Consider the following 27,122-nt stretch of genomic DNA (forward strand, 5'->3'; position numbering starts at 1 on the left):
GCTCATAGTACTGGAAACCCTTCTTCTGAGCCTTGTGCTGCCCTGTAATTTTATTTTTATTATCATTACAGGATAGCATTTATGTGACCTGTTTAGTGGGTCTTCCTTCCCCACTAGACAGTAGACTTCCTGAGGCAATGCCATGTTTTCTAGTGTCTTCTCCTTATTGCACCCAGAACCGGCTTAGGCAGTATCTGCTGAGGGATTGGATGTGTACAGTATCCTATGTCCACCACCGTGATCTTTCTTCCCTTGAAACCTCTTCCCTCTCTCGTGATCTGATTAGATACAGATCTCTAAAGAGACTCAGCCCGAGACTTCTTCTGTGACATCACCCCCCCTACCTGCCCTGCCCCACCACCCTACCACCACCACCACCCTACCCCCCCATGCCACCCTCCTCCACACTGGTCAGGTAGTAATAGCCAAGTGCCACTCCTGATGTCCCCTTTCCATGGTGCCTCTGTGAGCTCCTTCATGGCAGGACTCCTGAATGTAGTTAGGACTGTCTTTTTTTTTTTTTTTTTTTTTTTTGCTTTTTTGCTTTTTTGAGCCCTGGCTGTCCTGGACTCACTATGTAGTCCAGGCTGGCCTTGAACTCACAGTAACCCACCTGCTTCTGTCTCCCAAGTGCTGGGATTAAAGGCATGTGCCACCACGCCTGGCTCATAGTTAGGACTCTCAAGCAACAGTGGTTAGCTCTTTTTGTTTGTTTGTTTGTTTGTTTGTTTGTTTTGTTTTGTTTTTCTAGACAAGGTTTCTCTGTGTAACAGCTCTGGCTGTCCTGGAACTTGCTGTGTAGTCCAGGCTAGCCTCGAACTCACAGAGATCCACCTGTCTCTGCCTCCCAAGTGCTGGGACTAAAGGGGTGTGCCACCATGCCCGGCTCAGTGGTTGGCTCTTAACAGTGATGCACTAGGAAAGACTCGAGGTTGCTGGAGAGACCACATTGAGAGACTCCACCAGTCTTTCTAGGTTCCTATCTCCACCACAAGAAGAATTCACAGGCAAGGTAAGGTAAAGAATTGAGTGGAAGTTTATCAGAGGACAATGGCACACACTCAGGAGCTAAATGTGACCTTCGCAGGAGATGTGCATGGTGGTCTCTTGGCTAGTTCCCTGTGTGGACAAACTAAAGGAGAATAGTGACTCATGAGATAGGCAGAGAATTCCAGGAATGCATGTGGATTTTTCAATAGTCTTTATACTCCTTTGTTGTCCCCAAGTAGGGCTTTTTTGGGTATGACAATGGCCTCCGGCTCATAATTGAGATGTTATTGTAATAAGGAAATAGCAGTTAAGGGTCATCGTAGCGACTGTGCTGTCCCACCTTGGGTGGCCTTGTTTCTCTAGTGGTCCAGTGTCACATCAGCTCCTACCATCATGAAGCTCCGGACTTGCACTGACATTTCACGTAGGTATAATTTGCCTCTGTCCCTATGGGCATCAAATCCACTGTCTAGGGCTTGCTAAGTAGAGCAAAAGATATACAAAATTAGGAATTCAGACTAAACACTCAGGGAGGCAGAAGCAGCACTGTTCGAGGTCTACAAAGTGAGTCTAGGATAGCCAAAGGATGTACAGAGAAACCTTGTACAAAAAAAATAAATAAATAAAACAAGAGTGTATTCTGCTGTTATAGAGAATACGTGGTTTTGTTCCCAGCACAGTCAGTCTGCTCATGGCTGCCGTAACTCCAGCTCCAAAGGATCAACGCTCTGGCTTCCTCACGCACCCCACCCACTCCCACATGCACACACATGCACATAATTAAAAATAAATCTCAAAAGAAAAAAAAAGAAAAAAGAAACATCAGTATTTCATGTTGAATCAGTCCTTTTCATCAGAGGATACTGAGGGACCTATACACGGTACTTGCCACTAGACTTTATTAATGAGGTGACTGTAACTCGACCTGCTTTATATAAAGGTGGCCTCAGAGAAAGAACATTGGCTGCTAGGGAGAGACTTAGGCAGAAACCCAAATTTCTGAATGGAAAGAGGGCAACATAAGAAGCCGTGTAAACCTAGTCCCCACATAATGCTCCGTATTCAGACTTTCTGACACATAAGTGGCTGGGGTTCTAGCTCCTCACCCTGATTGGTGTCTCACACGGACTTCAGACATCAACCAAGTCTAAGGTTGCAATGTAAAAGCTAAGGTTGGAAGAGAGCCTTGGTCCAGCTTCAACTAGCCAGCATTATTTACTCGTGGATAAGGGCCCTTGTTAAAATGGGTATCTTCTTAAATAAATGGAACTTGAATGGCAATGAGCTCTCAATACAAAACTCCCCAGTCAAGCCAAGTCAATCTCTTTAAAAATTTTCCCAACAGTCACAATTTATAAAACATGTAAGCCAAATCCAATAAATCAAGTAAACAGCATTGCAGTAATGGCGGCGTAAGTATAGAACAAGGCAAGCCAGAGAGGCGCAGTTAAGTAAATGCTGTACAGAAGTCTTGCTTTGGTGAGGTCAATATGATATATTGGACTATTCTAATATAGAGCCAAATAAAAGAAAACAGTTTCATGATTAAATAAACTAAAGTTAAAAATAGAATAAAATGAATAATTTAGGAAACCGTAATTGCTTTAAAAAGAAAACCCTATATACAAAATTGTATACCAGTGAATTAAAAATAACCTTGTGAGTAACAATTAAGGCATTAAGTTGAGTAGATTCACAAATCTACTTTTTGTATCTTCCCTATATATTTCTATATTCCCCCTTTTTTCTTTTCAATCCCTATCTCCAAACCTAAGAATGGAAGATAAAGGAAAAGAGATACATCCCTGAGTCCAACCTTGTTTTCTCTCTGAATAAGACCAATACTTATAACCAACTCCCATGGAAAATAACCCTCTATAGCCCAAGAAAGCAACCAAAAACCTACCCGATCCCCCTTTAAGGAAATGGGGCATCATTCTCTTAAGGTTTCTCTGTCTGATTTGGGAGGAATACTACCTTTGTAGGGGCCCAGAAAAAATTGGGGAAATGGTTAAACGAGCTAGGAATACCATTTGTGCTCTAGTTTCTAAATGTTGAGAAATTCCAGGCTTAATTAGAGTCCTGTGTGGGACAGTGAACTGCTGGACCAATTGGGATCGGAAGCTTTCTTCACAGGTGTCCTGGGAGCTGTCTTGTTCTGATGAGGAACAGCAACTGAAGCACTTGGTGCTGGAACATGAAGGATGCAGAATGTCAGTGTCCAGTATGCTGAGAAAAATGATGCTCCAACATTATAGAGAGTTTTGGGTGACTGCTCTGTAGCAAACTGTCTCTGTCATCTTCTCATTTGGGAAGCTGCTAAATTCACCCCCTGTATAATCAGGTAATTAATTTTATTCCTTCTCAAGTCTCTGATGTGGTTGAAGACCAGATAGTTTAGTTTTACAATTAAGCTTAGATGTTTAGGGGTTAAGATATTTTTAGGTCTAGATAGATGTTTTAAGTTGATAATGATGAGATATGATAAATAATTGATTTACATTCAGAATTTTACCTGCACCAAAGTAGGAAAGATGTTTCCTTCAAGGCTGCCCAATACAAATAGCCCAAACACTAAGAATGTAACATTTATGTAGTTCCTGATTGATTCATGGTTCTTCTTGATGTAGGTAGTTTATTATACATATGTAATTATATAAATGTATATGGAAAAATATTTAATTAAAACAAAAGAAAATCCTAGAACAAATAAGAGTTTGGAATTTCAATGGACTCAACAGAAACTTTTGAATTAAAATATAGCCAAGGGAAAATGCAAAATAGAAACAAAGGAATGTCATTCTCTAAACAATTAGAGGATACTAGTATAGTAATGATTTTAAATTCTAAGTTCATTTCAGATCATTTGTATGCAGCAAAAACAAATCATACACATGAAATATGGTTACCATGGTGATATTAAGCTATTAAAGGTGTATACGATTTAAAAACAATTGGACGAAATGTAGAAAACGCATCTAAGCTCTCAGATGTTTTTTCTACAGTTGTAAAATGATGGTATTTCTGGTTATCTGGGCTATTTGATGTACTCATATTTTTCCTGTGAATTTTTGATCCTGGCTCGTCCTTTGTATGTCACTGCAGTAGAAAGAGAGTCACATCAATTACAAACAACCCATGAAGGATATAACTATCGTGTGCACAGACAATACCATACCCATGGGCTCACGTCTATAATGACTACACTGTCAAGCCAATCCCAAGTCACTTTTTCCTCCTACCATTATTGGATAAATATTCACTTTGCTATTTTCCGGCAAAGAACAAAACAACAAGCGGACAGCCTTCAAGTGCTTCAGAAGCCAATAGCGTAGGAAAATGTTCGGTAGCGAAGTCTGCTCCCCAGCGTCCTGGTTTTATGTGGGAAGATGGAGCACTGTTGAATCACAGCAGAGAAATGGATCTCTACAACTTTTGTGTCATTGTGGTCTCTGTGGATAGATCTGGGACAATTAGGGCTGGGGACGTGGCTTGACTGACCAAGTGCATGCTTACCACACACCAAGCCCGGGCTCCAGTCAGCAGCACCGTGTAAACCAGGCGTAGTGGGACGGCCTGTCACCCTAGTTACTTGAGAGGTAGAAGCAGGAGGATCAGGAGTTCAAAGTCACTCTTAGGTGCACAGCAAGTCTGAGGTGACCCCGTTCCAAAAGTATGTAGTAAAAAGTAACAAAGCTGAAAGACATTGAGAGATTACTTCTTCAATCAAACCAGATCGGTCACCAGCATCTAAACACCTGTGTGCATGAACATGTGTATATATGTCTACATGTATACATATGTATGTATGGGTGTATATGTTTGCATGTATATGTGTTTGTATGTGTATGTATTATGTCATGTATTTGTGCTCAGGATATATATGTGTGTTCATGTGTGTGTGCGCTCGTGTGTGTGTGTGTGTGTGTGTGTGTGTGTGTGTGTGTACATCTGTATGTGCACTTATGTGTGTGAACCACATTGTTTTCCTTGGATCATATTAACTCATTTTTTTTTTCATTCCACAATTAGTTATTAAGCGTTCAGTCAGAGCCAGCACACCTGTAATCCCAGCACTCGGAAGGGAGAGGCAGGCAGATTTCTGTGAGTTCAAGGCCAGCCTAGTTTACAAAGTGAGTCAAGGGCAGCCAAGGCTACACAGAGAAATCCTGTCTCCCACTGGCCCACTTACCCCCCCCAAACATATACACACACAAAAGTGGTATCTCTTTGTGAAGTGTTGTCTGATTAAGAACTAGGTAGCTCAGTTCACCTCATTGCCCAGCCCAGAGGCCTAGAAAGCTTTGGTCATCAGTCATCAAGCAAGTCTTGGCATCTGTGATTCTTTTGTTTGTTTTGTTTTGTTTTTCTTTTTCCAGACAAGGTTTCTCTATGTAGCCTTGGCTCTTCTGGACTCGCTTGATAGAGTAGGCTACAACTGTGATTTTTACCTTCTCCCATGTATACTCTAGTCTCTAATCAAAGCACTGCTGAGAAACTCAGAGTTTCATCACTTCTGCCTATAAAACTGTACCTACTTTGAAACCCTCTATGATCTGGCCTTATTGGGGATATTGTCTCATGGCCACCCATCCCCTAAATTATTGAGGCTAGTAATACATTTTAAAAACATGTATCTATTTTTATTTTATGTGCACTGGTGTTTTGCCTGCGTGTGTGGCTGTGTGAGGTTATCAGATCATGGAGTTTCAGACAGGGGTGAGCTGCCATGTGGGTGCTAGAATTTGAACCCCAGGTCCTCTGGAAGAGCAGTCGGTGCTCTTAACAGCTAAGCTATCTTTCCATCCCCCTAGTAATGCATTTTAAAATAGTTAATAAGAAAGTGTCAGAATTAGAGACTCTAAGGCTGTATATGTGTGCCCACCAAAGCCACCTTTGATATATGGCTCAGAGCTGCGTTCTTTGGTCTAAGTATGGATTCTGCCTGAAATGGACCCCTGCCTCTCTCTCTCTCTCTCTCTCTCTCTCTCTCTCTCTCTCTCTCTCTCTCTCTTAAGTGTCTTCTGCTTGAAAGGAAAGACATCAAGGGCAACACGTCTGCCTGGACCCTGCAGAGTATAGACGCTCAGTAAGTACGTTCTGCACGATCACCAATGCCTATTATTCTACTGATTTACATGTTCCTTCTCTTGGAAATAGAATTATGTTATAAGACCACAGTATTTCTCATTCGTGTAATTTGATGGGAAGAAAGAAAAATAAACTACAAATTCAATTTACTGACTTACTTATTGAGGAAATTGAGAGATTAGTAAGTAAAATATAGACATTCCGACCAGCTCTTCCCAAAGACAGATATGTAAAGATACAGCTATTGCTAAAGCCAGTTTGTGAGGCGCTTTCTCAGTCTATTTAATGTGATTATAGCCTGCAACCAAAATATAAAAACAGAATTTCCAAGCAACACATACATCTCCCAAAGAAATTCACATAAATCACTTTTTTGGGGTTAGAAATTTGCTACATAAACCAAAGAATAGATTTTGAAGTTCAGAGGAACAAAAAGTATACTGAGTTATGATTACCCTTAGTTTGAAGCATGTTCACTAAATCTAAACTTATTGAGGGAGACACATACGTAAATATATGTATGTATGTCTGTATATATCTGTATATGTATTTTATATATATATATTTCAAAATAAAATGTATATATTATATATACTTGACATTGACATTAAAATTGGAATTTTATTATTTATATCATTTCATTATATATTGTTTATAAATTGAATTGTGTTTGTGAATTAAAAAAAAATATTCCATAGAACTTGGTCACTGGCAGAACATACCCAGAGGCCTGATGAAACACTACATTTCTAAATGAAAACTATCCACTTTAGAATCCCTCATCTGGGAAATTGTTAGTGAACTTGAAAACAATTAGGACAAAATTGCAGTACCCTTTCCATTATTAGCATCAGAAATTAGTTCTGTAAAGCAGCAGTGAGTGATGGCACACGCCTTTAATCCCAACACTTGGGAGGCAGAGGTAGGTGGATCTTTGCGAGTTCGAGGCCAGCCTGGTCTACAAGGGACTCCAGGACAGCCAAGGCTACACAGAGAAACCCTGTCTTAAACAAACAAACAAACAAACAAACAAACAAAAAGCAGCAGTGCAGCACTTACCCATAGGAACACCCAGACTAGTCTCCATCAAAATTAGAGACTACCACTTAATAAAGCAAGCAAACACAGGCTGATGGTGGTGCATGCCTTTCATCCCAGCACTTGGGAAGCTGAGGCAGAAGGGTTGAGGGCTTTTTAAAATTGTAATTGTTTTAGACAGCATATAGGGTAATGGGTTTCAGTGCGCCACTGGCACTCATGCACACCACTACAACTTGTTCTTATTTGCCCCTCCACTGTCTGCCCCCATCCGCTTTCCCTCTTCTTGCTGGTCCCCTTCCTCCCTATGGAATCCCTCCTGCTCTTGTGTCACATGCTTTCTTCTACTCTGTCTTGTTTCTCCGTCCTCTCTTTACACGTTTCCCTCTCTTCCCATAGACCACTTCCTACTTTCATATCCTACACTCGTGCATATGCATTTACAAACTTGCATATATTTATAAACTTTAGTGTATATTCCGGATCTGATGAGTAACCTTAGCTTTCCACTGGGATTTAGAATCTCCTAGCAGACACACTTTGGACACTCATCCTTAAGGGTGTTTCCAGAAAGGTTTAACTGAGAGAGACTCACCCTAGCCACGGGCAGCACCCTCCCTTAGTCCAGGATCCCATCTGAATAAAGGGGAAACAGTCAAAGAAATCTCTCTGTCTCCTGGCTGGGGACACAGAGTGACTAGCCAGATGACACCCACTATGTTGCCTCCTCCCACCATGATAAACTCTACCTTTCTTACGCTATGAGCTAAAACACGCCCCCCCCCCTTATATTGCTTTTGCCAGGCGTTTTTGTTGCAGCAATGAAAACCATGCCACTCCACACAATGGAAAGCATGCAGTATTTGTCTTTCTGAGTGTTGCTTATTTTACTTAGCGCAGTGATCTCTGATTCCATCTATAACATTATTTTCATCTGTCTTTACAGCTCAATAAAGCTCTGCTGTATAGATGACCACATTTATTTGTTAGTGGACTTCAGGGCTGGTTCCCTGTCTTGCTGTTGTGAATATTACAAGAAAAAACACAGATGTGCAAGTATCTCTACGGTATGTTTAGAGTCCTTCAGGTAAAGAGTGGTATGTCTAGGTCATAGGACGATTCTAGTTTTAGTTTCAGAAGCTCAGCACTGATTTCCATAGTGGCCGGTCCAATTTTCTTTCCCACGAGTAGTGTAAAAGTGCTCTTTTTCTACGTCTTTGCTAGCATTTATTGTTGACTACTTTCTTCTTCTTCTTCTTCTTCTTCTTCTTCTTCTTCTTCTTCTTCTTCTTCTTCTTCTTCTTCTTCTTCTTCTTCTTTTTGAGACAAAGTATCCTGTATCTCAGATTGGCCTGTAACTTACTAAGTAGCTGAGGCTGGCCATGAACTTAAAATTCTAAGCTACCTACTTTCACCTCCAGAGTGCACAACATCCAGCATTATGCTTTAGTTGGTTTTTCAGGATGATAGCCATCCTGAGTAGAGGAATGAAAATTCAATTCGTCCTTAATTTGTGCTTCCTTGATAGTAAGGGTGTTAAGCTCTTTTTCAAGTATCTATTGGCCATTTGTAAGTCCTCCTTTGGTAAGTCTCTATTAAGTGAATTAATCCATTTATCAACTGGGCTTTTGAAAATTGGTGCTTAATTTTCAAGATCTTTAATAGGTTCTGGATATCAACCTCCTGTCAACTGTAGGTTGTATTATCCCTTTACTAACTTCTTTCTTTTCTTTTTTCTTTCTTTTATTTATTTATTTATTTTCTGTTTTAGAGATAGGGTTTCTCTGTGTAGCCATGACTGTCCTGGAACTTGCTCTGTAGACCAGGGGGGCCTCAAACTCACAGAGATCCACCTGCCTCTGCCTCCTGAGTGCTTGGATTAAAGGCATGCACCCCATCCCAGCCTGTTTTCTTTGCTGCACAAAATCATAAATGTATGCTCATCCCCTGTAATCCTAAAGATCAAGAGCTTGACTCTAAGCCAGGGGCAGGGAGTGGGTGGGGGGTGGCGCACGCCTTTAACCCCAGTGCTCTGGAGGCAGAGGCAGGCAGATTTCTGTGAATTCAAGTCCAGCCTGGTCTACAGAGCAAGTTCCAGGACAGCCAGGGCTACGGAGAAAAAAAAAGGGGGGGTGGGTGGAACAGAAAGTGATCCACCAATCCTTTTGAGGGTGCATCAGGGACCTCAGAGCTCCACATGAGCTCCATTTATGAAAGGAACCACTCCCACCAGCATGATGGGCCAGAGAACAGACTTGGGAGCAGTTGGGATCTACACAGAGCAGCACTTGTGTTTCTTCATTGACATCTGGTTTGTTTTTCTCCTCTCTGGTCTTGTGTGCTCCCACTAAGCACACCCTCCTATTCTACCACTGATCTACATTCTGATTATACCTGTACCTTCAATCTGGCACTGCATTCAAATTTCTCAAAAGGTATATTTCAAATGTGTGAATGAATTAGAAACTACTTCTCCATCTTTTAATTTTTTTTAACTTTATTTTTATTTTTAAAATTTTTTCTCAGCTGGGCGTGGTGGCGCATGCCTTTAATCCCAGCACTCAGGAGGCAGAGACAGGCTGATGTCTGTGAGATCCAGGCCAGCCTGGTCTACAAAGTGAGTCCAGGACAGCCAAGGCTACACTGAGAAACCCTGTTTCGAAAAACAAAAACAAAACAAAACAAAAATCAAAAAACAAAAAGAAAAAAAAAGAGGTTTTTTTTCCCCCTGAGACAAAAATCTTGTGTAGCCCAGGCTGTCCTGAAAGTTATCTAGTAGTTATCAAGGATGACCTTGAACTTCTAATCTTTCTGTCAACACCAGGAAGGCTGAAATTAGAGGTATGCACCAAACTCAGTTTAAATGGTGCTGAGGACCAAGCCCACAGCTTTGTGCATACTAGTCAAGGATGGTACCAAATAACTTAAATCTCCAGCCCAACTCTGTATCTTTGAACTCAGAGGTATATAAATAAAAGACATAAATGCAATTAAAAAATTGCCAGGTGCGGTGGTACCTGGCACTCAGGAGGCTAAAGCAGGCAGATAACTATGAGTTCAAGGCCAGCCTGGTCTACAAAGAGAGGCCAGGACAGCCAAGGCTACACAGAGAAACCCTGTCTTGAAAAAACAAAAAATAAAATATATATTTGATACCAAACAAAATATAAAAAAATAAAAATTTACAAGGCTACACAGAGAAACACTGTCTTGAAAAAACAAACAAACAAAAAAAATTACCTTGTGCCATAAACCATCAAGATATCAAGATTGCATAGCTATAGGTTTTTAACATTTTCAGCCATTTAATATGAATGCATAATTTTTATATATTCCAATCATAAGCCAGAATAAATTTATATTCTTATAAGATACAATTTAGATAATATGCTAATTAATGTCTTTGCAAAAATGCAACTTACATTGCTGTTGGCATACAACTTCAGCATGCAGCCTTTTCCGACACTTATCAGTGGTGCTTTCCGCTTTGTGTCAGGGTTTTCAAATCCATTATTAATTAGACAGGAGCTGATGGATGAGAGAGGAAAAGACACGAATGTTTATTAAAAATAAGCACACCTCGTTTTTTTACTTCATTTCCTGGGTTCTTGGATCTGTACTCCAATTAGTATTAGACTATGGAATACGGAAAATAATCTTCAACTCACGACTCAATTACAGGTTCTTTCTAGTGACCCAGGCATCTTCTTTCTCCCTATCATATCACCTTCTAGTTAAGACTTTTTTTTAAAAAAAAGCTTTTAATTGAGAGAAAGGGATCGTTTTAGCTTCATTGTAGGTTATTAAGAGTAATGCTGAGCTAATGAATGTGGCGTCCAATGGGGGAGGGCCGGAAGAGGGAACCTGGGTGAGGAATTAAACACAGGCCCAGGGGGGCTCAAGGGAAGCTGTGATCGCCATCTTTATCGTGGACTCTGTTTCGTGAACATTGGTTACAACTTCCCCAAGTGCACAAATTAATCACACGCCTTTGATGGCATTGCCCACGGTCAGCTAACAAAACTATGAGAAATGTAGTGCTACTATGCAGGTGATGGGGATTACTGATGGAAAAGTGATTATCAGGTGCCTGGGATTTGTGCTGTTTTCCGTGTGTGTGTGTGTGTGTGTGTGTGTGTGTGTGTGTGTGTGTGTGTGTAACTGCTTTGCCATTTAAGCTCACTTTGCCAATAAGGTCAATTAGAAATGTTGGGGACCCTTGGGAAAGGCAAGCATGGTCCTCTGTATGGCATTTAGCCTGTTTTGCTTTAAAGCTGAAACCTACGGCAGTCACTACAAGGCCTGAGAGGCTGAGAATGCTGGTACACACCTTAAATTCCAGCACTCAGGAGGCACAAACTTTGTGGCCAGCCTGGTCTACATCGCTAGTTCCAAGATAGACAGAGCTGTATAGAGAGGGTTTGTCTCAAAAGAAGAGAGGGGGAGGGAGAGGGAGAGGGAAAAAAAGAGGGAGAGAACGCTAAGGCTTCAGCTTGCTACTCAGCACAGTTGAATTTGCCTCACCCCAAAAAAGCAAAAGGTCTTCAACAGTTAGTCTCCTTTGTCTATCTGGAGCCACCATGTCTCCTAAGACAAGGCTCTGAGCAGGCTTGCTCCGGATCGAGTAGATTACATCAGTCGTGGTTGAAGATCCCCCAATGGTATTCGGCACCATTCTGAATAAAAAGTAGACAAGGAGCCAGGCAGTGGTGGCGCACGGCTTTAATCCCAGCACTTGGGAGGCAGAGGCAGAGGCAGGCAGCTCTCTGTGAGTTCGAGGCCAGACTGTTCCCCAAAGCTAGTCCAGGACAGTCAAGACTACACAAAGAAACCCTGTCTTGAAAGAAAAAAGAGAGAGAGAGACAAGGACAAGCATCATTACTCTCTGCTTCATAGCTATGGAAACAATGTGTCCTCAAGCTCCTGCTGCTAGGACGTTCCCACGTAATGGAGTGTACCTTCAAAATAAGAGCCTTGGGTTGGTATTATCAGGTACTTTGTAGCAGAGAAGAAACAAGAAACTAGTATGGGACCTTAACATTAAGATAAAAGACTTGGGGCCAGGGTGATGGTGGCGCACACTTTTAATCACAGCACTCAGGAGGCAGAGGAGGGTGGATCACTGTGAGTTCCAGACCAGCTGGTCTACAAAGTGAATCCAGGACAGTCCTGTCTCAACAAAACAAAAACAAAAAACAAAAAAGGACTTGTTGAAACCATGTTACTTGCTTTTGAGTATGCAAGTAATATTTTGCTGATGTCTTTATTATGTTAGATTTTAATCTTGTTAGTTTATTTGGTGATTATTATTTTAAACCCCAATTGGGCATAATGGGTCACATATACAATCCTGACATTTAGGAAACTGAAACAGGAGGATTGAGGCCAGCCTGGGCTAACGTCTAGACTCCAAAAATGAGTTTAAAAGAAAAAGAAGCCTCAGTATAGGGACCAGAGAGATGGCTCAGTGGTAAAGAGCACTGACTGCTTTTTCAGAGGACCCAGGTTCAATTCTCAGCACCTACATGGTGGCTCAGTCATCTGAAACTCCAGTTCCTAGGAACTCTATGCCCTCCTCTGTCCTCTTTGAGCTATCAGGTACCCATATGGTGCACAGACATACAGTCAAGCAAAGCACTCGTACCTATACAAAATAAAATAAACATTAGCTTTATTACTTATGATAGTCACTTAACTATTAAGTATCAGTATTGCATATTTTCTCACACTCCTCACATGCAAGTCTTTTCCCTACATGAAAGGAGAGTGAGATGCCAAACAATTTTTTTCTTTGTCTTTTTTTTTTTTTCCTTTACATTCATTTCTTTGATTTTGTGCCTAGTGGTTGTGGTGGCGGTGAAGTCCTGTGGTGGTTTCCACTAGATGTCCCCATGGTCAGGGCCGTTTGAACACTCGGTCTCCATTTGGTGTCGCTGTTTGGGTAGGCGCATGATGTGTGAACTTGCTGGAGGAAATATGTCACTTGAGGGGCTTTGAGGTTTAAAAGCCCTCAGCCAGTCCCACTGCTCTCTGCTTCCCGCTTGCAGTTTGAGGTTGAGCTGCTGCTCTTGCTGAGGTGCCCTCACTGCAGCATCATAGACCTAACCCTTTTGAGCTGGAGGACCACATAAACCCTTGCTTCTGTAACTTGCTCGTGGTGGTTTTTTGTTTGTGTGTTTGTTTTTCTCACAACAATAGAAAAGTACCTAATACCGGAACCATGGTGTTCTGTGGAGGTCAGAGGTTAATATGTGAGAGTTCGGTCCCTCCTTCTACCATGAGTCCCAGGGATCAGTTCCAGGTCATGAAACTTGTTGGTAAACACTTTTACCCACAATGGTGGTTTGGATAGGAATGGCCCCATGCACATATAGATTTGAATGCTTGGTCACCAGGGAGTGGCACTACTACCATGTGTGGCCTTGTTGGAAAAAGTGTGTCATGGGGGTGGGGATGGGGGTGGGGCTTTGAGATTGCAAATGCTCAAGGCCCACTGTCATTCTCTTTCTGCTGCCTGTCGGTCAAGCTGTAGAACCCTTGGCTCCTTCTCCAGCACCATGTCTGCCTGGTGCTGCCATGCTTCCCGCCATGATTAGAATAAACTAAACCATCCCCCAATTAATATATTTCTTTATAAGAGCTGCTCTCAGCGGGGCGGTGGTGGCGCACGCCTTTAATCCCAGCACTCAAGAGGCAGAGGTGGGTGGATCTTTGTGAGTTCAAGGCCAGCCTGGTCTACAAAGTTAGTCCAGGACAGCCAAAGCTACACAGAGAAACCTTGTCTCAAAAAACCAGAAAGAAAAAAAAAAAAAAAGAGCTGCCCTCAAGACTGGGTATGATGGTGCATACGTTTAATCCCAGCACCTGGGAGGCAGAGACAGTTGGATCTCTGTGATTTTGAGGCTACTCTGGTCTACAGAGTGAGTTTCAGAATAGCCAAGGCTATTACATAGAGAAACTCTGTCTTGAAAAAAATAAAAAGAGTTGCCCTCCTCATGGTGTTTCTTCCCAGAAACCCTAAGACACCCACTGAACTAGCTCAATGGCTCCAAACAACGGTTTTTATATTAACTTTCCAATCACCACAACTCCAGGATAGTTTGACATGTGCATGAGGTAGCATTAACCTAGAAAACAGTCATCAACCATGGCCTCCATGCACGCACACATATGTGTACTTGTACACACATTGCAGCCAAAGAATAGTTTAACACATTGAGGCAGAAAATATCTTTCTAAACTTATTTTTATTTCATCTGCATTGGTATTTTGCCTGCAGTATGTCTGTGTGAGGGTGCCAAGATCCCCTGGAAATAGGGTTATAGAAAGTTATCAGCTGCCATGTGAGTGCTGGGAATTGAACCTGGGTCCTTGGAAGAGCAGTCAATGCTTTTAACCACTGAGCCGTCTCTTCAGCCCCAGGAGAAAATATCTTACTCTTATCAACTCTGTCATAAGAACCATGCTTTCATCAGTATATTTTGTATACTTTTATATCACTCTAACCAGAGGTTTAAGTCTACTATATTTGGGAGTTAGAGAGATGTCATGTGATTAAGGGCACTGACAGCTATTACAGAGCATCACCATTTGCAACCCAGATCCCATGTTGGATGGCTTACAGCTGCCTGTAACTCTAGCTCCAAGGAATCCTCTGACTTCCTTGGGAACCTGCATGCAAATGTACATCTAAACACGTGTGCACACACATACAATTGAAATCTCTTAAAAATGAGCAACGCATTTAGAATACTCAAGGTTTTTTTTCTTCCCCCTTTCACTAAAAAGCCTTCACAGCGATAGGCTCCTGTAACTTGGGTAAACTGATGCTTGACTGTGACAGTTGTGTCTCCCCACCTAAAATGCCTCATATATCAGCTGGAAAAGCTGCACCATCCCAGCTATGTTTGCCTGGTTTGGCTTCCTAGAAAGTGAGTGTGAGCCAGTGGTTTGGCACAGTGTTGAGGAGTTTTGCTTGGAATGTGGCATCAGTTTAGGGTGGAGGGGTGGCTCTCGCTACACTTCTCTCTACAGGCAGCATTCAGGCCCTTCCCACTAGGAACGTGGAAGTGGGATAGAGCTATGCAGCTTCAGTTTCCCTAACAACAGGGAACATCCCAGAAGCTGGGCCAGGTGCCGTGGCACACGCCTTTAATCTCAGTACTCGGGAGGCAGATCTCTGTGAGTTCAAGACCAGCCTGGTCTACAAAGTGAGTCCAGGACAGCCAAGGCTACACAGAGAAACTCTGTCTCAAAACACACACACACGCACATGCACACACACACGCACACACACGAAAAAGAAAAGAAAAAAGAAAAATAAAGAAAGAAAAGAAAGTTCCAGGATAGCTAGCCTGGGCCACAGGACTACAAGTGAGACCCAATAACAACAAAAGGAGGAGGAAGAGGAGAAGAATAAAGTTAATCTAAGTAAATTGACTGTTTTTAAGGAGGTGTAAGATTTGTAGATGAAAAGAGGAGAACATGTCTAATCTATCTGATGCGAGGAAAGCTTCTGCTGCCCTCATCGCCCATATGGAGATATTACTCTTCCTATTGAACGTAAGGTAAACCCTACAGAATATGGCACTTAAAGATGTTTTTTTATTATTTTAAAGATTCATTAACAATAAGACAGGTTAACTCCTAGCAACACTCAGCCTACCTCAAAGAAGATGATGAGCATCAAAGAACCTCCTTATAGAGATGGCTTCAAATGAGGCAAACAAGTCACTGGGCAAAGTGTCCTCATTTCAGCCACTGACAGAATTCTGGCAAAAAATGGACAAGCTTGGATGCAGGCAGAGTCGATGGTCAAACTCTGCCAAAAAAGGGTAAGTAAGTCCTAATAGTTCCTGCCTTGCTACACAGAGAAAACTGTCTCTGTCTTTTTTTTTTTTTTTTTCTTCACTTTGGAAGCTGCTAACCTGTACTTCCTGTTTATTCAGGTAATTAATTTTATTCCTTCTCAAGTCTCTGATGTGGTTGAAGACCTGATCATTTAGTTTTACAGTTAAGCTCAGTTGTTTTGGGGTTAAGATGTTTTTAGGTCTAGGTAAATGTTCTTAGGTTGATAGAGAGGAGATATGATAGATATTGATTTACATCCAAAATTTTAGACTCACCAAGATAGGAAAGATGTTTTCTTCAAGGTTACCAATTACAAATAGCCAAAATACTATGAGTAATTCCTATTGTTTCATGATTCTTCTTGCTGTATATAGTTTATTATATATATATATATATGTGTGTGTGTGTGTGTGTGTGTGTGTGTGTGTGTGTGTGTATGAATATATGTGAAAAAAGAATTAATTTAAAAATTTTAAAATAAAAATAAAAGAAAAAAATAAAGTCATAGTAAAAGTGTGATGGCACATGCTTGTAATCCTAGTCTTGAGAAAGACAGAAAGATGGCCACAAGTTAGGCAGCCTCTTTCACAAAGTGATTTCCAGGCCTATCTGGACTACAGGATAAGACCCTGTCTCTAAACAAGACAGGAGGGCTGGAGAGATGGCTCAGACGTTAAAGGCTAGGCTCACAACCAAAACAAAACAGGAATCTTTTTACGGAGTTATTCGAGATAAGGTTTCTCTGTGTAGCCCTGACTGTCCTGGACTCACTTTGTAGACCAGGCTGGCCTTGAACTCAAGAAGATCTGCCTGCCTCTGCCTCCTGAGTGCTGGGACTACAGGTGTGTGCCACCATGCCCAGCCAAAACAGGAATTTTATCTCAAGTTGATGTTCAATGAATTCCTCATATTTGCTTCTAAAAAATAAACTGTTCTCCCTTCCTCCACTAGAAAATGAAGTATAACTATTATCTGCCAACTTTGAGGCAATTTAAAAAATATTAGCACCTGTTCTACCATCGAATAAAATATACTCTAATTTTCACTTGTGGGGAAAAAATAAGAGTGTCCCATATAACTGAGAATTACTATTTAGCACAATATCAGATTAGCAATATTTTAAAAGGAGAATGTTTTGCATATTGAATTTAGGCTTTCTTGGGTTAAAAAAATTCATAATTTTGCTGTGTCTCAGGCTCACTACCGTATTCATCCATTCATCCCTCTTGCTGTTGTTTTTGAGACCAGGTCTCTCTCTGCAGCCCTGAGTATCCTAGAATTCCCTCCAGGATGGCCTCGAACTCACAGAGATCCACCTGCCTCTGCCTCCGAGTGCTGGGATCAAAGGCACGCTCCACCAGTGCTCAGCCCATTCACCCATTTTTCTTTATTCATTCACCCCAGATGTATTTGTTGAGCTTACTACAAGCTAGGCACAGTATAGGAACAACAATGGAAAAAAATGTTTGAAGACAGACAAGCTGGGCACAGTGGCATGTATCCATGATGCAGAAGTTCAAAGCTAATGAGAGCATTTTTTTTTAAACATCGCTTTCAGGCCACGCAGCCGCCCAGAATCACGTCCCGTGGCCCCTCACACTCGCGCAGCCACCCACCCGGCCTCTGCCTGAGCTCACTCCTCAGAAAGCCAGCAGCACCATGTGTTCGCCTCCAGAAGAAAAGCTGGACACCTGGCGGCCGTGAAAGCTGCTGGAATGTGGATTGTGCAAAAAAAAAAAAAACACCCACATACTGGAGACGGAGCGGAAGAGAAAGACAAAGCTGAGCAAGAATGGGAAAGCACCAGCTCACCTAAACCAAAGTGTTCATCACTGGCGTCCTTGCCCCAGGTGATGAAGATCTCCCGCCAACGTCCGCACAGGTAGCCCAGAAGCCACACGCCTCCCTAGACAAACACATTTCTCTAAGAATGCAGTATATGCAGCAGCCTCGCAAGTGTCCCACACCCGGGCCAGGCAGCCTCCCTGGATGCTTCCCTGACCAAAAGACCTCGTGCTTTCCACGCGGCTTACTAACTTAACTTAAGACAAAGCAAAGTGGCCGTTCGTTGATTCAGACTCCCATATTTAAAACTAGAAGCTCTGAACCCAAACTTTGTTTCTAAGAGTCCTCGCTGCGTGTCACTTGTACCTCCCCACCCCCCAAGAAGTGCCATTAGCAGAACTTGGCAAGTCCTGAATAAAAGACAGTCCTTCACACTAAAAAAAAAAGCTTTTATTCTTCTAGTCCTGGAAGCTTCTAGCCTCCATACAATCTAATCTAGGCCTAGAATGTTCTCAGCCTCTGAGATTTACTGCTGAGTAAGCTCATCCTATCATTTCTAGTTCTTTCTGAACTTTGGCTGGCTGGTTCAACTCAGCTGTTATAGATTAAAACTCCTCTCCAAGCTGACTGATGCAATCTGGCTTCTCTTGGCTTCTGACTGATTTCTCTGGTCGGCCTCATACGAACTTTGACAATCTGTTCTCATCTTCTGACTCCTTCTCATTCTTTGGCTTGTTCTGTCCTCACCTGTTTCTGTTCTCTCTTCCACCTGTCTCTATAAGACTCTCCAAGTAAAATGCCCCCCGAATTCCACAAACTGCACTGCCACAAACTCAACTCCACTGCACTGCCTCTCCGCTCGCTGACTCACCTGCCAGAACAGAACTGACTAGAACTCAGAGAACTGCATGCCTCTGTCTCCTGAGTGCTAAAATTAAACGCATGTACCACCACGCCAGGACCTGTGCTTTTCTTTATCTGAAACCTGCTCTATACCAGACTAGGCTTGAACTCAGAGATTTGCTTGCCTCTGTCTGTCTCCTGAGATTAAAGATGTGTCTGTTTTCCAGCTGGATCATACAGTCTTTGGATGTGATCTCTTGCCAGAGCAGCCATGTTCTGAATTAAAATCCCTCTATATATGTTTTTTAAAAATACTTTTTATTTTAAAATATGTATTTATTTTTATTATTTTTAAACTATCTGTAGGTGTGTGTGTGCATGCATATGGGTATGTAGGCATGAGTGCAGGTGTCTGAGGAGGCTAAAGGAATCATTGTCTCTGGAGCCAGAGTTACAGACAGTTGTGAGCCTCGTGACCTGGGTGCTGGGAACTGAACTCAAGTCCCCTTGAAGAACAGCAAGTTACCCTTTACCACTGACCATCTCTCTAGCTCCATAAGATCCTATCTTAAAAAAATAGATAAATAAAATAGGTGCACAGCTATCCTTTTGAGTTGCTAGCATTGCACGTATGGAGGTGTCCACAATGTTACCTTAAAGCATGACCCATCACCAGGCCTGCTGGCATGAGGCCACAGCTACAACTACTCCCAGCGGCTAGAGCAGGAGATCATCTGAGCCCAGGTCTTAGAGACCAGCCAGAGTGACATGGGAGACTTCTCAAAGCCTAGAACCACAAGCACTTCCTATAGAACTTTCACTCGGTTTTTAGTACATCTCCCAGTACCCATTATGAAATCATTTGGAACCAATTCACTCAATGCAGTTTCACATAGTTGAAGGATGCTTCACAGAGATCAAATGCCCACTGGCGGATACCGTCTCTCTGCCTGTTCTCTCTTAAAAGCAGTTATTTATTTTTTCTCCTTGGTTTTCTTTAGATCTGAATGTTTTCAGTGTCAACACGGTAAGATCATGTCTTGTATGTGCTTGCTTCTTCTGGAACATGTCCAGTATGTTGAAGAGCATTTCGGCTGGTTCATCTTATCATTCGTGGATGAGAAGCATTCGTCGGCTACCCAAACCTGTTATTTCCCAGCAGGAAGTACTAGGTCATCGGCTCTTCTTGGCCCACAAGGCACAAATTATCTAACTATGGAGAGAAGAAGGTTTGCTGTGTATCCAGCTAGCATCTAATTTTTACCCTCTGCCTCTATTTATTCTACGGAAAAACAAAATTGAAAAGGCTTGAAGAAATGGGGATAGTTCCCTGTAGGAGTCACATCTGTTGACACTACCTCCTCTGACTGGGCGTTGGACTGCTGCGCGGAAGAGGAGATGACCTGTGGACCCATGCACGTGAGACATGCTCACACGCATCCTCACTCGCAATCTCACTAAAACAGTGGTTCTCAGCTTTCCTTACGCTTAAACCTGTTAATCCAGTTCCTCAGATTGTGGAGACCCCACACCATAAAATGATTTTTGTTGCTACCTCATAAGTGCACTTTTGCTACTGTTGTGAGTCATGATGTAAATATCTGTGTGTTCTGACGGTGTCTAAGTGACACCCCCGCCCCTCCGTGGAAAGAGTCATTCAACACTGCCCCTCAACCACACACAAAAGGCACCAATAAGTCAAGGGGGCTTGAGGGAGTAAGGGAGAAACGGCCCCCAGGCTGCAGCCCACAGTGAAGATTTAAGGCCTAATTTTAACTCTTCCTTTTATAACACTCTTCTTTTTTCCTTTACTCTATTTGTTTGCTTTTGTTTTTGTTTTAAAGAAAAAGTTTTTGCTGAACAGGGTTGGCAGACACCTTTAATCCCAGCACTTGGGGGCAGAGTCCGGCAGATGTCTGTGAGTTTGAGGCCAGCCTGGTCTACAGATCGAGTCCTGGGACAGCCAGGGCTACACAGAGAAACCTTATCTTAAAAAACAAAAACAAAAACCAAAAAAAAAAAAAAAAAAAAAGAAAAGAAAAAGAAGGGGAGAGAGAGAGAGAAAGGAAAAAGCCCACAAACATTTGCTGAATCCAAAAATGAACATTAGTTCCTAGAAAACAGCCACACCTTTGGTTCAAACCTTCTCAAGGCTGGTTGACTGCTCAGAGCTTTGGTGGTGGAGAACTAAGCATGTTGCCAGCTCAGAGCCTAACTACGGTTTGACCTGAGCTAGCTTTAACACCCTAAAAAGCCATTCCTTGCCTTCTTCTGTGTCAAACAATATCCAGTGATGGATAAATAAAAAGTTCCTGGAAGACAGGAATAATGGCACAGACTTTAATCCCAGTACTAAAAGCAGAGGCCATCAGATCTCTGTGTGGTCTGCATGAGCTGCAAGGCAGCAAGCTACAGACCCTGTGTCCCAGGGAAAAGAGGGAAGACACTTCTTTACACATGTTCACATGACAAAAACAAGAGCCTCTGCCCATGTCCTCAGAGGGCAGCTGAGGCCTCTGGCTGAGATTTCTCTGGTTCCCTCTAATGCATAGTTAATGTTTCCACCAATGCCATTGAAAACCACCTTGACTTATGACTTTCTTTGTTCTGTCACTATAAAACTTAATAAAACTGTTTTCTCATTGATAATAATAAAATTAAAATCTGTGTTTCTGAGTCATGGTCACTCATTTGTTTCCACAATAAACGATCTCTTAGCCCTCTTATGGTGAAAGTGGTGTTTTTTCCTTAACAGGTACCCCATCATAGCACTGTCCTAATAAGCCACTTTTCCCAGAAGGAATCATGCAGTTGAGGTACAGGCACAGACCCAGAAGTCCCGCCATCCATGTTAACTCCTCAGGTAGACTCTGGTGAGTTCTTTGGCCCTCCCTGGATTTGGTGGGAGGTCCATTTGTTTACTCTGAGGTTATTTAAGGATCCTGTTTGATAGATGCCTTTTTGTTTGGGGTTGTTCTCAGAGTATTTGGTTGAAGGTATCTATTTTGTTTGTTTGCTTTGGAGCCATTTCAGTCTAGACATTTGTTTTTACTCCCTTCCCTGCTTTCTGACCTGGGAAACCATTTTGGGTTAAATTCACTAGCACTCTACTTCCATGCTCCCCAACTCTGCTTCCACCTTCCAGTGTGAGGATTCAGAAAAGAGCTGGAGAAAACAAAAGAGGCATTTTATCCTCCAGCTGTTTGGATGTTTGCTTTGTGTGTTAATTCAACTCATCTCCTTTTCTGAGTTTGTACCTTCATTCTTATTTTTTTTTTAATTTTCTCATTCAACACATTCCAGCCACAGTCTCCCCACCCTCCGTGCCCTCCTACTCTCCCTTGCCCTCTCCCCCAGATCTCCTCCTCCTCTATTTCCCTTCAGAAAAGAGCAGGCTTCCTAGCGATAGCAACACTGAATAACAAGTTACAATGAGACTAGGCACAAACCCACATGTCAGGGCTGGGTGATAAAACTCAGTAGGAGGAAAAGGGTCCCAAGAGCAGGGAAAAAGGTCAGATACCCCCACTTCTCCCGTTAGGAGTCCCATAAGAATGCCAAGCTACACACAACTATAACTGTATGCAGAGGACCTAGTGCAGACCCCGCAGGCTCCCTGATTGTCACTTCAGTCTCTGTGAGTCCCTATGAGCCTGCTCGGTGATTCTGTGGGCCATGTTCTCCTGGTGTCCTCAACCCCTCTGGTTCCTAGAATTCTTCCTCCCCCTCTTCCGCGGGGTTCCCAGAGCTCTGAGGGGGAGGGACACAATCTCCAATTTGGACTCTCTATCCACTTGCATTTTCATTCTTTTTTGTTTGTTTGTTTTCCGAGACAGGGTTTCTCTATGTAGCCTTGGCTGTCCTGGACTCGCTGTGTAGACCAGGCTGGCCTCAAACTCACAGCGATCCACCTACCTCCGTCTCCCGAGTGCTGGGATTAAAGGCGTGCGCCACCATGCCCAGTATCATTCTTTATCTTTATACTAAGAAACAGTTGGCTGGGCGGTGCTGGCACACGCCTTTAATCTCAGCACTTGGGAGGCAGTGGCAGTGGATCTCTGTGAGTTCCAGGCCAGCCTGGTCTACGCAGTGAGTTTCAGGAACAAACACCCAGGGCTGCTACACAGAGAAACCCTGTCTCGAAAACAACACCAAAAAAAGAAAAAAAAAGAAAAAAGAAAATAGAAAAGAAAGAAAGAAAGAAACAATCGAAACCGGGTGCAGTGCTGTAGTCCCAGCACTGGAGGAGACAGAGGCAGGTGTATCTTCCTTAGTTTGAGGCCAGTCTTGTCTACAAAGCAAGTCCAGGACCACCAAGGCTATGCAGAGAAACCCTGTCAACCAAGGTTATATAACTATATCCTGTCTCAAACCCTACACCTCATCCCCACACAGACCTCCTCATCCCAAATCTCATTTCCCTTAGGAAGCTATACTCACACTTTGATACGCCTTCCATTTTTTCTTTAACCTTCATACTTATGAATACATTAATATGTCCTCATTGTACAAGTTGGTCTTAAACTTCTTTTCAGTGTTGAAGGTTCAAGTCCAGTTTGGCCTGAGGTGAGGGTTTAGGGCTTTTACAGCTCAGGCTGTTAAAGATGACAGTGATGTCCTCTCACTGCTAACATTCCTGGGGGATTGTGCTAAGACCCAAGCATAGTTGGTCGCTTTCCCTGCCTGTCCCTCGGCTGGTCAGCCCTTGGAACGGTTTGCATGCTTCGCTGGGCTTCTTTGCTTCTGCCTTGTGGCCAGAGAGCCACTAGTGTTTGTTAGTGGCACCGGGCCAAAAATAGCTCCCACCCCAGACTCATCCTCTCTGTTGCTGGATTAGATGGAATAGTGCATGTTTTTCTGGGGGACATGCATAAGAGCTGATTCCTCATATATCCTTAGCCAGACTCTTACACCAAGAGAGCATCCAGACACAGGGTCGAATCCCTTCCCCAAAGTGGCGCATTAGGAATATAACTCCTTTAATTTCTCTTAACCTGAAGCCTTGAAAGTGCCCCCCTACTTGCCTGTCTCTTCTGCTCCCCCCCCCCCAAAGCTGTGGGGATGTGGGCTTCGGAACAGGGCAGGACACTCTCGGACACTACCAGCTTCCTTCCCCTAGGATGTTCTGAAAAAGTGGTTGACTTTTAAGGCTAAACTAGACATATTTAAACTCCATATGTCCTCCCTTTGTGAGAGGTTGTTTTTTTTTTTTAAAGGAAAATGTACGCCCTGAGCATTAGTAATACTAAACACTAGGTAAATGGTTGTGTGGGCCAACCAGTGTGGCTTAGCCCAAGATAGGATCCATATCAGCACTGCCGGATCTAAGATTCCAGAGGGAAACCTGGCTCATGTATAAAGCCTAATCAAAAGCTGTATTTCCTTTATTTTTTCCCCCTTTTCTTTTCCGTTTAGACTCAAATGCAAACTTGGGAAATAAAATTTAGCCTCACTGTAAATTAAAAGAGTAAAACAAAACAAAACAAAATTGGCCTAAAGCAAAATTGAGAAAAACATCTCAGAGTAAAGCCATCTTCCCTCAGCTATTTTTCTCAGAGAAAGAGGAGGAGATATTACCTTAAATTGGCAGGAAAAACTTCACCCTTTCATCTACAAAGCCTTCCTCACTTCTTAATGGAGTAGAGATAGGCATTTTATTACCTTTTTATTGCATGCACCTAGACACTACATAATGGTGTCACATAGGGCTATGATGGTCAATTCCATGTATTTATTTATTTATTTATTTATTTATTTTGGTTTTTTCCAAGACGGGGTTTCTCTGTGTAGCCTTGGCTGACCTGGACTCACTTTGTAGACCAAGCTGGCCTTGATTTGCCTGCCTCTGCCTCCCAATTGCTGGGATTAAGGGCATCATTTTGATATATTGTTTGTGCAAAATATAAAAAAAATAAAAAATAAAAATAAAAAACATTTACAATCTGAGGCCATTCCGTTCCTTTAGTACATTTCTATTGTGTGTCAAAATTATTATTTTTGGCATACACAATTTAAAATGCACACGTGCATGGTTATAAATGTGAATATTTCAGCAGTGTGTTAAAAAGCCTGATAACTACATGCTGCTGTATAAACCTGGTGAGGCTGAGCATCTTAAAAACTGTTAAAATGGCCAGGTGTGGTGGTACACACCTTTAATCCCAGCACTCAGGAGGCAGAGGTAGGCAGATCGCTGAGTTTGATGCCAGCCTGGTCTATAAGAATCCAGGACAGCCAAGGCTACCAGAGAAACCCTGTCTCAAAAAACAAACAACAGGGAAAAACAACAACAACAAAAACTGTTAAAATGATGTCTTTGTGTGTCTGTTAAATGTTCAATAAAACCTCAAAATGCTGCTTGCTTATACAAAGCAACATTCACTAGAGTCATGAGATAGAGATTTCATTAAGCAATAAAATTTAATGTTATGGGGCTGGAGAGATGGCTCAGCGGTTAAGAGCACTGATTGTTCTTCCAGAGGTCCTGAGTTCAATTCCCAGCACCCACATGGTAGCTCACAACTATCTATAATGTGATCTGATGCCCTTTTCAGCACCATATGCATAATAATAAATAAATTTTTAAAAAATGTAATGTTATATACATAGATTTTGATAATTTCCAAAACTGGTTATAAACATGTACATAAATATGTATTTGTATAAAGCATATGTATAAGCCAGGTGTTGTGGTGCAGGCCTTTAACACCAGCACTCAGGAGGCAGAGGCAGGCAAATCTCTGTGAGTTCGAGGTGAGCCTGGTCTACAAAGTGAGTCCAGCACAGCCAGTGCTACACAGACAAACTCTGTCTCAGAAAAGAAAAAAACCAAACAACTAAAACATATGTATTGTGGTGGCTTGAATGAGAATGCTGCCCCATAAGCCAAGGTGCTTGAGTACTTCGCCCTAGTCGGTGGCAGTGTTTCGGGAGAGGCTCAGAAAGTGTGACTTTGCGGGGAGAAGTCCCAGCACTGCACATGGGCTTTAAAGTTTCTGAAGTCACACACATTCCCAAATCACTCTCTGTGCTTTCTGCTCTCAATGAGATGTGAGCCTGAGGCTCTCTCAGCTTCAGGCCCTAGCTGCCTTGTCAGCCACCTGCTACCCTGCTGGCTTCACAGTAACCAGCTTTTGCTACTTTATGGGTTCTTTTTTTCTTCCACCCTTCTCCTCCGTTTTCCCACTCTTTCATCCCCCTAATGCTAGATGTGAAAGAAAAAGGGATAGAGAGGAAAAGAAAGCAATCCCTGAATGAAGTAAGGGGTTGGGAAAGGGGGCAACATTATCATTAGACTACTTCCCGCTGACTAGGGATGTCAAGCTACTTGGGGCACATTTGATCTTCACCCTCAAGATATCTATTTTCTTCTTGGTGTTGTTTTTTTCTTTGTATGCAACTAATTAAGAAATTGCAACCAACAGCAACCAACAGCAACCAACAACTAACCAACCAGGAACTCCCAATGACTCTCCCGGACCCTAGCATTTTTTTTGTTTTGTTGTTGTTGTTTTTGTTTTTGTTTTTTGTTTTTTGTTTTGGTTTTTCAAAGCAAGGTTTCTCTGTGTAGCTTTGGCTGTCCTAGACTCATTTTGTAGACCAGGCTGGCCTCAAACTCACAGCGATCCACCTGCCTCTGTCTCCCAAGTGCTGGGATTAAAGGCGTGCGCCACCATGCCCAGCGACCCTAGCATTTTATACCCTCTGAAAAGTACCCAGCATTCCAAACATCGCACAATCACAGAAACTATCTGCAGCTCGAAAAATCACACCTCTGCTAGAGCACGAGGCAAATCATAGTCAGCTGCTGCAAAGCAGCTCCATATCCCCACACTTGGGTTTAAAACAAAAACATTTTATATTATTGTTGTGGGCTTTTTGTTTGTTTGTTTGTTTGTTTTTGTTTTTTGAGACAGGGTCTCTCTGTGTAGCCTTGGCTGTTCCTGGACTCACTTTGTAGACCAGGCTAGCCTTGAACTCTCGATGATCTGCCTGCCTCTTCCTCCCGAGTGCTGAGATTAAAGGTGTGCATGACCACATCCTACTCTGTTGTGGGTTTTTTGTTTGTTTGTTTGTTTTTGTTTGGTTTGGTTTGGTTTTTTGTTTTTGTTTTGTTTTGTTTTTCGAGACAGGGTTTCTCTATGTAACCCTGGCTGTCCTGCACTTGCTTTGTAGACAAGGCAAGCCTCAAACTCACAGTGATTCACCTGCCTCTGCCTCCTGAGTGCTGGAATTAAAGACTGCATCACCATGCCCGGAGGTTTGTTTTGTTTTTTTGAGATAGGGTTTCTCTGTGTAGGCTTGGCTGTCCTGCAACTTGATGTGTAGACCAGGGTGGTCTCCAACTCAAAGAGATCCACCTGCCTCTGCCTTCAGAGCAATGGGATCAAAGGTGTGTGGCGCTGCCGCTACTGCCACCACCCCCATCTCCACCTCCTGGCTTCTTATAAATTGTTATGCTGGTGATAGCAGCAGAAAGGAGACATTTCTCTTATGATCTCTGCACCTCATAAGATTCAAGTAGG

This window comes from Acomys minous (assembly GCF_964271855.1).
Source record: "Acomys minous genome assembly, chromosome: 1".
In the NCBI taxonomy this organism is placed as follows: domain Eukaryota; kingdom Metazoa; phylum Chordata; class Mammalia; order Rodentia; family Muridae; genus Acomys; species Acomys minous.